This window comes from Myotis myotis, unplaced genomic scaffold (genome assembly GCF_014108235.1).
Source record: "Myotis myotis isolate mMyoMyo1 unplaced genomic scaffold, mMyoMyo1.p scaffold_m19_p_1, whole genome shotgun sequence".
NCBI lineage: Eukaryota > Metazoa > Chordata > Mammalia > Chiroptera > Vespertilionidae > Myotis > Myotis myotis.
The window spans coordinates 161,174,761-161,189,789 of record NW_023416313.1 but is presented as its reverse complement, the minus strand read 5'-3'; the positions used below and the strand labels follow the sequence as shown (position 1 = coordinate 161,189,789).

Here is a 15,029-nt window from a genome sequence, read left to right as displayed (position 1 = left end):
CCCGCGCAAGCGCGCTGCGATTGTGATGCTCCCTTCCCGGTAACTCGCCCTCTCAGGCAAACCTGAAGGTAGCGGCAATTCTCCGGTGGGGGGCGGGACGCTCTCGGCCCGACGCTCCGCCCCCTTCTTGATAGGCAATGGGAACAGCCAACCGACGTGGCGGGTTCGTGCCGCGCTCTCCAATCAGCACCTGCGGCGGAGAGGTGGGCGTGCGCCCTGGCAGGGCAGGTGGGCTAGGCTGTGCCGGGTTGCGAAGGGGGAGAATAACGTCGGGTCGGGTCAGCGGGCGCTGCAGTAGTCGCCGCAGCGGCGATGGGAGCGGTGGGGACGAGGCGGCGGCGGCGGCGGCAGGAGGAGGAGCGGGGGCTGGCACAGGAGCAGCGGCGGGGGGTGGCCCGCAGCGGCAGTCACAGCAGCAGCAGCCGCCGCCGCCAGTAAACGCGGACCGTACCCGAGGGGACTACCCAGGCGGCCGACCCTCGAAGCCGCGCTCCGTCCCGCCGCAGTCGGCGGCGGGGGATGGGTAGGCGGCGGCGGTCCCGCCTGCCGAAGGTTGACCCCTGCGGGTCCCGGCCCTGAGCCCTCGGCCCGAAATCCCTGCGCCCGCCACGGCCCAGGTAGGACACACCCCCAGAACCCCCGGGGCGCGGCCAGGGGGGAGATCCCCGGCCCTTGCCCTCCCCCAGCCTAGCTCCCTGCTCTGGCCGCCCTCCTTGCGCACTGGCCGACCCTGGTGCGGAGGGAAAGGGTACGGAGAGTCCTCGGTCGCTGCCCACGCCCTGGGCTTGTGCCAGCGCCGGTCACTGCACATCGGAGATCGTCTGCTGCTCCCCAGTTTCCCTGAAGGCGTGTGCCCCGTTGCCCCCGAGGCTCTTGGTGTCTGCATTGAACTTAGAGGGTCACGGAACTGGGCTTGCTCTCTCCCTCTGTGTGTGACCCACATATCGCTTGTATTCATGCCGCTTCTGTATCAGGACTGAACGCAGGCTTCTCGGGCTATTCTGAGCGCGTCTCCCCGACTTCACCTCCCCAAACGCAGTGACGGGTCATCGGCTATAGAATCGGTCTGCCGTGTAGTAACGACGACGGAGGCCGTCACTTTCTGTTACTTGGGGTGCGAAGTAATGAGCTGCGGGGTTTGCTCGTCATGTGCTCTGACCGAGATGATGTAGACACCCTGGGTTGCCGTGGGAGGGACAAAAGACGCCGTGCATATGTACTCCACACATATCGGAGAAGTAAATAACCCGTTAGGATGCCACCATGCTCTGTCCGACAGTGAAGTTCATTTTGTTTCCGTCGTGGCTCCATTAGAGGTAAAAATGACATTGAGTTGTACTTTGCTTTGAATTAAAGTTGATAGGTGGCAGCCGTTCCGGTATTAAAACTCTTCTCGTCGCTAGCTTTAGGAATCGTTCTTTCTCCGAACATTCAAAGAGGGCAGTTTTTTTACAACCTGTGTATTATGTGACGATGTTTTGATATATCGGTAGAAATTGCGTTTTTATATACCTGTACGAGGATCCCGTTATTATGAATGGGCACATGTATACACACGCGGGCGGCGGATTCCGCTCTGCGTTTTGTTACAGTGTTTGGTTCTGAGCCATTAATAACAGTTGCATTGGTTTCTAAAACACTGATTTGCCAGGATAGACCACAGAGATGTGTTTGCTGTTTTCTTTTGGCTACATAGAATAGATAGTAACGTTTATTTCGAGGGGAGGGAGGGGGAGATGGGAGATTGATTTTAAAAAATTGAAGGAATTGAATGCTATGTTGTTATTTTTAAAATATGTTTTTTTTTATTGATTTCAGAGAGAGGAAGGGAGAGGGAGAGAGGGATAGAAACATCAGTGGTGAAAGAGAATCATTGATCAGCTGCCTCTTGCACGCCCCTGGGGATCAAGCCCTCAACCTGGACATATACCCTGACTAGGAATCCAACCTTGACCTCCTGGTTCATAGGTCGCTCAACCACTGAGCCACCCCTGCCGGGCTATGCTTTTTTTTTTAAATAGAGAAGCAGCAATGATGACAAATATTACTTAATATGACGAATCTTGAATACATCTTAACTCTAAAAATTTTTCAAAATAATATGTGCATGGACATGGATGGCATAATGTGAGCTATTCAAATTGAAAACACACTGAAAGGATTTTCCCCTAATTTAGAACCTTATATTTTTCTGTATGATGCATTTTTATCAAGACACTGAAAGGATGTTTGAAGCTTAGTTATAAAGGAAAGTTTATCTAACATTTTTTAAAATTTTATTATAGAATGTTAGGATATTCCTTTTCCTCTTTTAGGAAAGGAGAAATTGAAGTTCCTGGCTATATTAATTTATAATATCGAATTGAAACAAATTTGATCTTTAGTAGGGGGCTAAAAATAATATATCTTGGTCATTATCTTCTACTATGGATAATACATAATTTAGTGAATTTCCTATTGTATTATGTGACTTAAGATTTTTATGTCGTCTTTTCACTTTCTTTTAAATACTGATGATTATAATGCCTCAGGAAGTCTTCACGAGATTAGGCTCAGTTGCATTAGCAAATTGAACTCAATTATATAGGGCTTCAAATATCTTTAAAATGTAGTGTTTGAAGTGGAGTTTGTATAATTTAGACAACTTTTACATAAAAATGCCCAAAAATGTGACAATTAGTGATAGATTGTTGGCTTTTCAATGTTCCTCCCCACTCCCACCCTCCATCATGAAATTTAAATTTAACTCTGTGGTGGTGGTGGTGGGGGGAGCAGGCAATTCTTTGCAAGTTTTATAACATTAAAAGTAATATATAGACATGACAACTTGATTACAATTCTTGGGAGACTTTGAGTTGGAATCACCCAACTAAGATACTTTGAGGTGAGATGATAAATGTTTGTTGCCTAAAAAAAGCAACATACGTATAACAAGGGAAAATGTTTAATGACCATTATTAAATTAGTGGGAGTTGAATTGATTAGCAAAATAAACAGTCTTTGAGAATTAATGGGATTATTAAATATAGTTTACTTCCTTCCCCATTTAAAAAAACCTTCGATAAGAAAACTTGTTTTATAGATATGTAGCAAACAATCCTTTTGTTTGTTTTTAATGTTTTTTTATTGATTTTAGAGAGAGGAAGGGAGAGGGAGAGAGAGAGAAACATCAATGATGAGAATCATCAATCGCCTGTCTTCTGCAGGCCCCCTATTGGGGATGGAGACTGCAACCTGGGCATGTGTCCTGACTGGGAATCTAACTGTGACCTCTTGGCTGGTGGGTTGGTAAACCACTGAGCCACACATTGTGGGGCTGGGCTGTGGCAAACAATCTTTACAACTTGAGTGTATGTTACTCAAAATTACTCCATTCTATTCCTCTTTTTTTTTTTTTTTGGCTGTTTTTGAGCTCTGTTTTGACTCAAAATATAGATGGAGTTATGTCAGTTTATTTGGTTAGTAATATTGTAGGACATATTGTAGGACATCTTCAATATTTATAGATTTTTTAATTAAACATATTTATACTGTTTTACTTCCTTGTCATCTTCTGTCATTATCCATTATATTGTAAACAGTAGTGATGATAGTGGTAGGTCCCCCTCTCCCCACCTCCTCCCAGGCTTCGATGGATAGAATCCTTGTGTTGTAAATACTTTTTACAGTTTTTGTACTTTAAATACACAGTGCTTTCAGGTTAAGTATCATACTTGCATATTTGATAAAAGAGCCTTTAAGTTTTATGTGAAAAGTTGAGTTTTTAGAGCTACATTTTGAGTCTAAGTACAACACATATTACCACTCAAAAGTTTCTGTCATTAATATCTGCTGATCCTTGATTGTAGGTTTAAAATGCAGATTGAAATTGTATGCTTACATAATGTGAATGTCAATTTTGCTAGAAAATTTCATCTACTGAAAAGGTTATTTTTAAGCAGATGTGTGTGTGTGTATACATATTTTTTTTAGAGAGGGATGAAGGGTTTGGGGAGAGAGAAAGAGAATGAGAAAGAAGCATCAATCAGCTGCCTCCTGTATATGCCCAGACCAGGGATCAAACCTGCCATTTTTTGGCTTATGGGACAGTTTATGGGATGACACTCCAACCAACTGAGCCATGCTGGCCAGGGCTATAAGGCAAATAAGGAAGAGATGAAGGAGTAACACAGGAAAAAAATGAGTACCTAAAGAGAAAAATATGAGCCTTACCTCCCATGAATTTGATTTGAAAAAAATTATCTGGAAGCTAAATCACATGGTAGATAGTAAGTCGATTAGGACTTCATTTCTACTACTTGTCTAACACTTGAAAAATTCAACATGTCCAAGACAAAAGTCAGCTATCTTTTACCTTCTTTAATCTATAAATAAAAATATAACTGTTTAATCAGTCATCTAAGCTCAAAAATTTCATTTCTTTCTTTTTTGGCTTCCTCTTTCTTGATTCTAACTAACATAAAACCTCTCCTTTTCATTTCCACTGCTACGGCCTTAACTTAGCCTCTCTGAATCTCATTATATCATTTTAGAACCATTGCAATAGACTCATCCATTTATTTATTAAACTAGAGGCCCAGTGCATGAATTTGTGCACCAGTGGGGTCCCTCGGCCTGGCATGTGCCCTCTCGCAATCCGGGACCCCTCAGGGGATGTCGGAGAGCCGGTTTCGGCCCAATCCCACAGGCCAGGCTGAGGGACCCCACTGGTGTATGATCGGGGCCAGGGAGGGGCATGGGAGGTTGGCCAGCTGGGGAGGGATTGCGGGAGGGCTCCAGGGCATGTCCAGCCCATCTTGCTCAGTCCCGATTGGCTGGACCCCAGCAGCAAACTAACCTACTGTTCGGGGCGTCTGCCTCTCTATCCCTCTCCCTTTCTCTCTGTGAAAAATCAATAAAATATATTTAAAAAAATAAAAAATAAAAAAATAAAAATAAATGTTTTTAAATTAAAAATTTTAATAAAAATTAAATGTTCACACAACTCCTTATACAGCTTTAGGTCCTTTTAGAATGTCAGAACACTTTGAAAACGTTTGTCCTAAAGAGTGCATCTCTCCCTCCAATATGGGTTTCTACTTTGGGTTCTCCCAGGCCTCAATTGCTTGAGTACTGGCAGAATTCCTGTTATGTTTCACATTCTCTGTTTGAACCTCATGTCAGTGCATGTCATAGCGACTGGTCGACCAGTCAACTGTCTGCTCCCTGGTGGTCAGTGCACGTCGTAGCGAATAGTTGAGTGGCCTTAGCATGTCATTAGCATATTATGCTTTGATTGGTTGAAAGGCCGACCAGTCGACTGGCCAACCAGTCGACCTGACACTTAGCATATTAGGCTTTTATTATATAGGATAGTTGTTAAGTATCTACCATGTTACTATGCTAGGGGTTAGAGATTCACCAGTGAGAAAGACAGAAATGATCTCAGTTTTGGAGCTTATAAGGCAGTAGGAGCAGACAGTTGTAGGACATGGAATTAGAAGTGTTCCAAGTATCATGAAAACAAAATGCAGACTACCACATGAGCATGTTAGTAGATAGACCTAACACCTGGGAGGTAGGTTCAGGGAAGTAGTTTTCTGTTTTATCAACATAAAAATAATATTTTTTAAAGTTTATTCTACATGTTTTATCAGATTCAGAAGTTAGTGGCTATAAGTAGTTAAAAAAAATAAAAATAGCCAAACCGGTTTGGCTCAGTGGATAGAGCGTCTGCCTGTGGACTGAAGGGTCCCAGGTTTGATTCCGGTCAAGGGCATGTGCATTGGTTGCGGGCACATCCCCAGTGGGAGGTGTGCAGGAGGCGGCTGGTCGATGTTTCTCTCTCATCGATGTTTCTGGCTCTCTATCCCTCTCCCTTTCTCTCTGTGAAAAATCAATAAAATATATTTAAAAAAATAAAAAATAAAAAAATAAAAATAAATGTTTTTAAATTAAAAATTTTAATAAAAATTAAATGTCCACACAACTCCTTATACAGCTTTAGGTCCTTTTAGAATGTCAGAACACTTTGAAAACGTTTGTCCTAAAGAGTGCATCTCTCCCTCCAATATGGGTTTCTACTTTGGGTTCTCCCAGGCCTCAATTGCTTGAGTACTGGCAGAATTCCTGTTATGTTTCACATTCTCTGTTTGAACCTCAGAAGTTAGGATGAGGCATTACCAGTAGGAGGGGATGTAAGGTTATAAGAAAGAGGTCTTCCAGGAATGAAGTTAGAATCTCTCTAGCTAGAGTCCAGCAGTGTATCGGTGAGTTATTAAATGTAGAAGTAATTAGGATACAATTTGAATATCTTTATAAGTTTAAAAATATATAAATACATTTGTAAATCAGGTAAAAATATATCCCTTATATGCTGGCATCTACTTTTTGGTTTAGAAAATGCGGTTACTCTAGCCACTAACCTCTTACATTAATAAATGTTTATTAAACAAATGAATATGAACTGTTCATTGTGCACCAAATGAGATTTGAATCTATTCTCATCTCTACTATAACATATCATACGACCTTAGATTACTTAATCTCTCTTTGCCTCAGTTTTGCTCTTTTAAAAAGGGAAAATTAATATACTTTAAATCCAGATACAATGACTATCAGTACAGAGAAGGTTCGGTATTGATTTTTTTTTTCTTTGTCTTAGTGGGAGGATTGTAGACACATGCTTTGTTTGGTTGATCTGGCTACAGTAGATTTTACTGAAGGAAGGGTCTTATTTATTTAGTGTTTTCCTTACAATCTGGCCATGTAAATTACATTGTACTTTCTATAAAGGAAGAATTTGTTTATGTGTTGTTAGTATGGTAGCCAGGCAAAGCAGAACTTTTTTTCTGTTGTAATTGTAACCATGCTGACTTGTAAAGTTTCTCTTTAATAGACATTTTACTTTCTTGAATATATTTATTTAGCCCAGAGATATTCCATGCTGCTGTGGAAGTATAATTTACCTCCTGTGAAAGTTTAGAAGGAACAGTTGTAGTGTGATTGGTCACTAATTTTGTTTCTCTTTTGCTATCAGCAGTTTAGAGTTATATTCACAAATCTTCATCTCTTTTTACTAACATTTTAGAGAGCCTCTTGCTAAAACCTATGGGTTCAAACAAAAACAAAATCCCACAGGGTTTATCCTATTCTGACCCTTATTCCTGTTGTTTACATTAGAATTATTAGATATCTTGAAAACTTAGATGGTGTGTAGTTTTATAAACTTGTGTCTACACCTGAGCTTGTTTATTTTAAAGCATAACTTAGATAATATTTTATATTGTGAAATATGTATTATTTTGACTTTTGAGATATATGATATACCATTATATCTAACTATATTTTAATCTATTTTTGGAATGTAGATCAGGCATTCTAAATATTATTTACTTACATAATAGATCATAACTTTAGAAAGCATATGATTTTTTTACTTTAATAATAGGGGGTTGTTTGGCATAGTCATAGTTTTCATCAAATTTGGAAAATTTAAGACTTTTTTTTGTTTGCTTTCTTTTCCACCAGGATGCAATGTCTCTGGGCTCAATAAACATTTCCAGAAATTAAAATGTGTATCTGCTAAAAGTGGAGAGAAATTTATGTAAGATAGTATGGTTACAGTAACTGACAGCACAATAAAAGAGTAAATAACCTCTTTGTTGTCTCCTGGAACTCCAGTTATTTTGTGTATAATATATATTAGGCTTTTTGATGTTCTCCTGTAGTTCACTGATGCTCTGTTTGGATTTTGTCTTTTTCTCTGTTTCATTTTGGATAGTCTTTTTCTGTATCTTAAAGTTCACTGATTCCCTCTCCCATCCACCCCTCATGGTTAATCTGGTGTTAATCCCATCGAATGTATTTTTAAAAAATATATTTTTATTTATTTCAGAGAGGAAGGGAGAGGAGAGGGAAATAGAAACATCAATGATAAGAGAGAATCATTGACCCGCTGCCTCCTGTAAGCCCCACACTGGGGATTGAGCCCACAACCCGGGCATGTGCCCAAAATCATGACCTCCTGGTTCATAGGTCGACGCTCAACCACTGAGCAACCCTGGCTAGGACCATCCAATGTATTTTTTTTTTAGCTCAGCTATATACTTTTCATGTCTAGAAGTTAATTTTTAAATACCTTCCATTTCTCTCATGCTTATGCTTTTCTATGTTTTCTTTACTGTATTGAATCTTACTAATAAAAGCCTAGGTGGTCCTCACGCTGTCACACCGTGATGCCCTCATGCTGTCACAAGATGGCTGCGCATTCCGCGCAGCTTCTGCCGGGGCTCCTGCGGCCCTCGGCTCCGGCCTACCTCTTTGGGGCAATCCATTGAGGAGCCCTGGATGGGTGGGCTGGGCCTACCTCTGGGGCGATCAATCGCAGGGCTCCCGCACTGTGAGAGGGCACAGGCCAGGCTGGGGGACCCTCCCCCCCAATGCACAGATTTCATGCACCAGGCCTCTAGTATATTTATAAAAGCTGTTTAAAGCCCTTGTCTGCTAATTCTATCACCTATACTATTTCTGGGTCTGCTTTTCCTGAGTGATACTTCTCTTTGCTTGCTGCCCTGGTAATTTCTGTTTGAATTCCAGACATTGTGATTTTATATGGTTATGTGTTGGATATATTTGTTTGTTTGTTTGTTTTCCTTTAAATATTTTGGGGTTTGTTCTGGGGTACAGTTATTTGAAGATAGTTTGATTGATTCAAGGCCCTCGTTGTTTTTGGTCTTTTTCACTCTGGTGAGTATACAAACTATTCATGGCCTTTTGTGAGCATCACGAATTTTCCACCTGCCCCTTTCCAGTGGGTCCTCACTTTGTGAGGCAGCTTGGGTTTCTTTACAACTGGGTTCCAAACCAGCAAAACAGGGCAAGTTTCCAGTGCATAAATGCTTTTCAAGCATCGGGGTCATGTTTGCTGATGTCTCATTGGTCAAAGCAAGTCACAGAGCCAAACCTGATTTCCAGGATGGAGAAAGAAACTTTGCCTCTTGATGGAAGTTGCAGCCAGGACAATTGCAAAGGGAAGGATATTGAGGAATAGAAGGGATTTGTGGCTATTTTGCAATCTACCAAACCACTATAAATCCTCTCTACCTCCTCTGAGAAACTATATGATCACACTGTCCCATGCATTATACTTCTTTCTACTCTTTAATGTATTCATAATAATTTAGTGAGTGATTATATGTTGAATTTTTAAATTGACTCTCAATTATTTACTTGAGGATTACAAAAATCAAGCAAAACGTATAGGAGGTGAAAGACTTTTCAATCGTTAAAAATCTGTTGAGCCCAGCTGATGTTGTTCAGTGGTTGAGCATCCACTTAGGAATCAGGAGATCACAGTTTTGATTCCCAGTCAGGGCATGTGCCCGGGTTGCGGGCTCCATCCCCAGTAGGGGGCACGCAGGAGGCAACTGATCAGTGATTCTGTCTCATTATTGATGTTTCTGTCTCTCTCTCCCTCTCTTCCCTTCCTCTCTGAAATCAATGAAAATATATTAAAAAATTATTTCAGTCTGGCTGGTGTGGCTCAGTGGTTGAGCATCGACTCATGAACCAATATGTTTCAGGTTTGATTCCCAGTCAGGGCACATGCCTGGGTTGCATGCCCACTGGGGGCGTGCAGGAGGCAGCTGATTGATGTTTCTCATCAATTTTTTATCTCTGTATCCCTCTCCCTTCCTCTCTCTCTGAAAAAAATCAATAAAAACATATTTTTAAAAATATTTCAAAAAATCTATTGAAAAGTTATTCTGTAAAAAGTATTGTGCTAGTACTAAGAATACAAAGATGAGAAGATTTCTGCTCTTCAACTAAAAAAATTCATAGCTTAATAAGAAGACATTGTAAATTGTGTATGTGATTCTAAGCCTATTTTATTTATTTTTTTCTTTATTGATTTTTATAGAAAGAGGAAGGGAGAGGGATAGAGAGATAGAAACATCAATGAGAAAGAAACATCATCAATCTGCTGCCTCCTGCATGCCCCCCCACCCCCCAACACCCCCAGCCTCCGCACCAGGGATGGAGCCCACAACCCGGGCTTATGCCCCAACAGGGGATCGAACCAGCAACCTCCTGGTTCATTGGTTGACGCTCAACCACTGAGACAAACCAGCTGGACTAAGTCTATTTCTTTACTCTGAACCTAGATTTCTGTTTCATGCTCAACTCACAGGTTAACTGGTTTTTCACCTTGCATAGATAGGACATTCTTCTGTCTATCACACTGCTAGGTGGTTGTTGCCTATTCTATTTTGTGTCTGGCTTTCCCTGCCTCTGGTTTATATGATTATACTACCTGTTACTGTTCTTAAGATATAAGATATAAGCAGTAGAAGATATATTAATCATAGAGTACATAAAACATATCTTTTAGCCCTGACTGGTTTGGCTCAGTAGATAGAGCGTCGGCCTGCGGACTGAAGGGTCCCGGGTTCGATTCCGGTCAAGGGCATGTACCTTGGTTGCAGGCACATCCCCAGTAGGGAGTGTGCAGGAGGCAGCAGATCGATGTTTCTCTCTCATCGATGTTTCTAACTCTCTATCCCTCTCCCTTCCTCTCTGTAAAAAATCAATAAAATATATTTTTAAAAAAACATATCTTTTAAAGAATAATAGAGTGCATAAAACATATTCTTTAAAGAATAATAGAGTACATGAAACATACATTTTAAAGAATAATTATAAAGCCAAGTGGTCAAGAAATAGAACATTGCCACTCAGCTGGTGTGGCTCAGTGGTTGAGCATCGACCCAGGAACTAAGAGGTTGCCAATTCAATCCTAGTCAGGGCACATGCCTGGGTTGTGGGCTCGATTCCCAGTAGAGGGTGTGCAGGAGGCAGCTGATCGATGATGTTCCTCTCTCATCGATGTTTCTATCTCTCTCTCTCCCTTCCTCTCTTTAAAAAAAAATCAATAAAACCACCTTGAAAAAAACATTGCCAGCATCTCAGAAGCTCCCTTGTTTATCCCCAAAGAATCCATTCTTGTGATTTTTGTGAAAAATCATGTCTTTACTTTTTAAAAATAGACTTACTACCTATGTTTGCATCCCTATTTAACATAGTTTAGTTTTGCTTATTGTTGAACTTTATATAGAAGGACTTATATTGTATGTATACTTTAATTTTACTTGATTTTGTTTGTCTTTTGTGAGATTCATTCATGTAGTTCAGTGTAGCAGTAGTTTCTTCATTTCAGTATAGTTTTGTGGTAGGTAGAGTAGTGATCCCCCAAAGATATTGATGTCCTACTCCCTAAAACTGGTGAATATGTCACATTATATGACAGAAGGGACTTTGCAGGTATAATTAAGTTAAGGCTCTTGGGATGGGAAGATTATCTTTGATTATCCATGTGTGTTCAATATAATCACATATTAGAAGAAGGCATATATTTTTTTTAAAATATATTTTATTGATTTTTCACAGAGAGGAAGAGAGAGAGATAGTCAGAAACATCGATGAGAGAGAAACATCGACCAGCCGCCTCCTGCACATCCCCCACCGGGGATGTCCCCGCAACCCAGGCACATGCCCTTGACCGGAATCGAACCTGGGACCTTTCAGTCCGCAGGCCGACGCTCTATCCACTGAGCCAAACCGGTTTCGGCAAGAAGGCATATATATTTTGTCAGAGAGAAATAAGATGTGATGATGGAAGGAAGCAGAAGTCAGAGAGAGATTTGAAGATGCTGCTCAACTGGCTTTGAAGATGGAGGATGGGGCCATGAGCCAAAGGATGGCAGGCAGCTTCTAATCTAGAAGCTAGAAAAGGCAAGGAAATGGATTCTCCTCTAGAGCCTCTACAAGGAGCATAGCCTTGCTGACACCTTGATTTTAGTCCCATGGAAATCTGCCTGGACTTCTGATATCCAGAACTGTAAGATTATAAATTTGTGTTGCTTTGCCACTAAACTTATGGCAATTTGTATGTCAGCAGTAGGAAACTATTTTTTACTGTATGAATATACTACAATTTATCCATTCTTCTCTTACTGGACATTTGGGTTGTTTTGAGTTTTGGGCATTTATGGATAGTGTGGCTATGAACATTCTTGAACATGTTTTCTGGTACACGTGAGAGAAGAGTGTTTGTTGAATATATATCTAGGAAAAGAGTTACTAGGTCACAGGGTGAGCATATGTTCAGCTCTACTTTATAATACAGAACTATTTTCCAAAGTACATTCCTACCAACAGTGTATGAGAGTCTATTTTTTTTTTTAAAGAATTTCTTTGATATTCACTATGATAATGCTTCCTCCCTTTATGTAAGTGGGTACTGAGAATTTGCTTCAAATCAAAACACATTTGAGATCCAATTTATACTCTTTCCAATCTAGAAATAATAGGTTGCATTGATTTATTTTTATTCCCTTTTTGATTAGCTAATTTTTCTATTAACTTTAAAAGCAAAATTATAGCAATGCAATGCTATAACTTAATTTTTAATTACAGTTGTAATTTTTCTCTTGTTAACAGAAATATTTTTATATAAATTTGATAAATAATCTATACATATAAAAGCCAAGTGACTGGAACGACCAGAATGACTGGTCATTATGACGTGCACTGCAGCAGCCAACCGGCTGGATCGGGGCCCCAATTGGCACCCCCAACCACTTGCGGCCTCTCCCCTCAGCTGGCTCCGCCCCTGATCGGCCCTTCTCCAATTGGGGATAGGGCTGGCCGGCCAACCTCCTGTGTCCCTCTCTCCCAGCCCTGCCGGCCCAGCCCCAATAGGCCCCCATTGGGTTGGGCCAGCTGGACCTCACCCGTGCACAAATTCATGCATCGGGCCTCTAGTCTATAATAATAAAAGGGTAATATGCTAATTAGACCAGACATCCTGGGGCTGGAAGGAAGCCAGCCTGGGTCCCGGGTGCCTGCGGGCAGCCTGAGGGAAGCCATCCCGGGTCCTGGGTGCCTGTGGGCGGCCAGAGGGAAGCCAACCTGGGTCCCGGGTGCTGGAGAGAACTCTTATAGGGAGTTCTCTTCATTAAGTGCGGTTTACTTTGGTTTATGTTTATGGAATTCTTATATAATTTTTTTATCCATTTGCCTTTTACACTTACTCTTAGTTTCATTCTCTGTTTATTTCTCATTTTTCTCTCATCTTTTTGTTACATTTGTAACAAAGCCAGCCTGGGTCCCAGGTGCTGGAGCGAAGCCGGTGTCGGCAGCCGGGGGAAGGAAGGCCTGCTCTTGCATGAATTTTCATGCATTGGCCCTCTAGTCTTATATAATAAAAGGCTAATATGCAAATTGTCCCCTTGACTGGGAGTTTGACCAGGGGGCGGGGCCGGCCAACCAATGGCCAGGTGGCCCCTCCTCCTGCTGGCCCTGCCCCAAATCGCCCCCCCATCAGGGGTGGGGCCAGCCGGCCTACCACTCTTGGCTCCTCCCCCCAGCTGGCCCTGCCCCCGATCAGCCCCCATCAGGGCTGGCCGGACCCCACCTGTGCACAAATTTGTGCACTAGGCCTCTAGTAGTTGTATAATAGGTTTAAATGCTAGGCCTTCATGCAAACGTGATAATTTCCTTTTTATCAACACTCAAGCAGTATAGGGACTGTTTTGGACTGTCTGTAAATGTGACTGTTTTCCCTTCTATAGGTTAAAAAGCTTGCAAAATGGGGAACTACCATTCATTGAGGATAGACAATGTGCTAGGCACTATGTTTAACACTTTTCAAATATCCTATATCAGCGGTTGCCAACCAGTGGTTCGTGGACTACTGGTGGTCTGTGAGGTCTGAAAAGTTGGTGACTGCTATTCTATATCACTTTCAATCCTTAGATAGCCATTGTTCTTATCCCTTTTTTAATAGATGAGGAATTTGAGGCAGAGAGACATTAAGTAATGGGCTCTAGTTTACACAGCCAGGATTTGAGTCTAGGTCAGTGGTCGGCAAACTGCGGCTTGGCAAACCACTGCTCGCGAGCCACATGCGGCTCTTTGCCCCCTTGAGTGTGGCTCGTCCACAAAATACCGGCTCTTCCACAAAATACCGACTTCTGTGCATGGGCTACGAAGTTTCAATCGCACTGTACGTGCGCGACCGCACGTGGTATTTTGTGGAAGAACCACACTCAAGGGGCCAAAGAGCCGCATGTGGCTCGCGAGCCGCAGTTTGCCAACCACGGGTCTAGGTAGTCAGGCCTTAATCTGTATTTTGTGGGTGAGTTCTTGGAGTTAGAGACAGTAAGCACACTGCAGTGTTACATTATTTTCTCAAATAATACTCTTTTTTTTTAAATATATTTTTAATAATTTTAGAGAGGAAGGGAGAGGGATAGAGAGATAGAAACATCAATGATGAGAGAATCATTGGTAGGCTGCCTCCTGCATGCTCCCTACTGGGGATCAAGCCGTAACCCAGGCATGTGCCTTTGGCCAGAATTGAACCTGGGACCCTTCAGTCCACAGGCCAACGCTCTATCCACTGAGCCAAACCGGCTAGGGCTCAAATAATACTCTTATAAGGAGTTCTCTTCATTAAGTGCGGTTTACTTTGGTTTATGTTTTTGGAATTCTTATACAATTTGCCTTTCTATTCATTTGCCTTTTACGCTTCTTATTCTTAGTTTCATTCTCTATTTATTTCTCATTTTCTCTCATCTTTTTGTTACATTTGTATATGTGCATCTATATGACTTTTAAATTATGTACAGTTTGATGTCTCATTTTTAGCTGATTAACTTCACCAAATATCTATCTATTGATAAAATGCAAATTTCATAAATTTTTATCTTGGTAGAGAATATAATGATTATAATATGGTCTTCATCTTCACGGATTGTCATTGTTTACTTATTTAATTTGCCAGTTACTTCCTTCTCAATCTTTTTCTACTTAACAAATGTTTTAAATGATTTTCACCACATGTTATTTTACAAGTTGAATATCCATTTAGTATGTTCTATCCATATTTTGATCTTCTTTGGTTCTGTTTTGTCAACACCTCCAGATTTAGCATCATTATCTGAATTCATTAGCATGCTCTTTACTCCTTATTTTAGATCATTGAT

At 41.4% G+C, this 15,029-nt stretch overlaps 1 protein-coding gene across 3 annotated transcripts in view; it reads left to right on the top strand.

Moving 5' to 3' along the window:
* The first annotated feature begins 221 nt into the window (after positions 1-221).
* The window catches only part of TTBK2 (tau tubulin kinase 2), a 137,156-nt gene continuing 122,348 nt past the window's right edge, over positions 222-15,029 (top strand). The window contains exon 1 of one of the 3 annotated variants that reach the window (XM_036298976.1): positions 222-617. The gene's annotated coding sequence lies outside the window, so the exon portion shown is untranslated. Of the gene's footprint in view, positions 618-1,219; positions 1,317-15,029 lie in introns of those variants that run through there. The other 2 variants (XM_036298967.1, XM_036298972.1) reach the window with 2 other exon arrangements.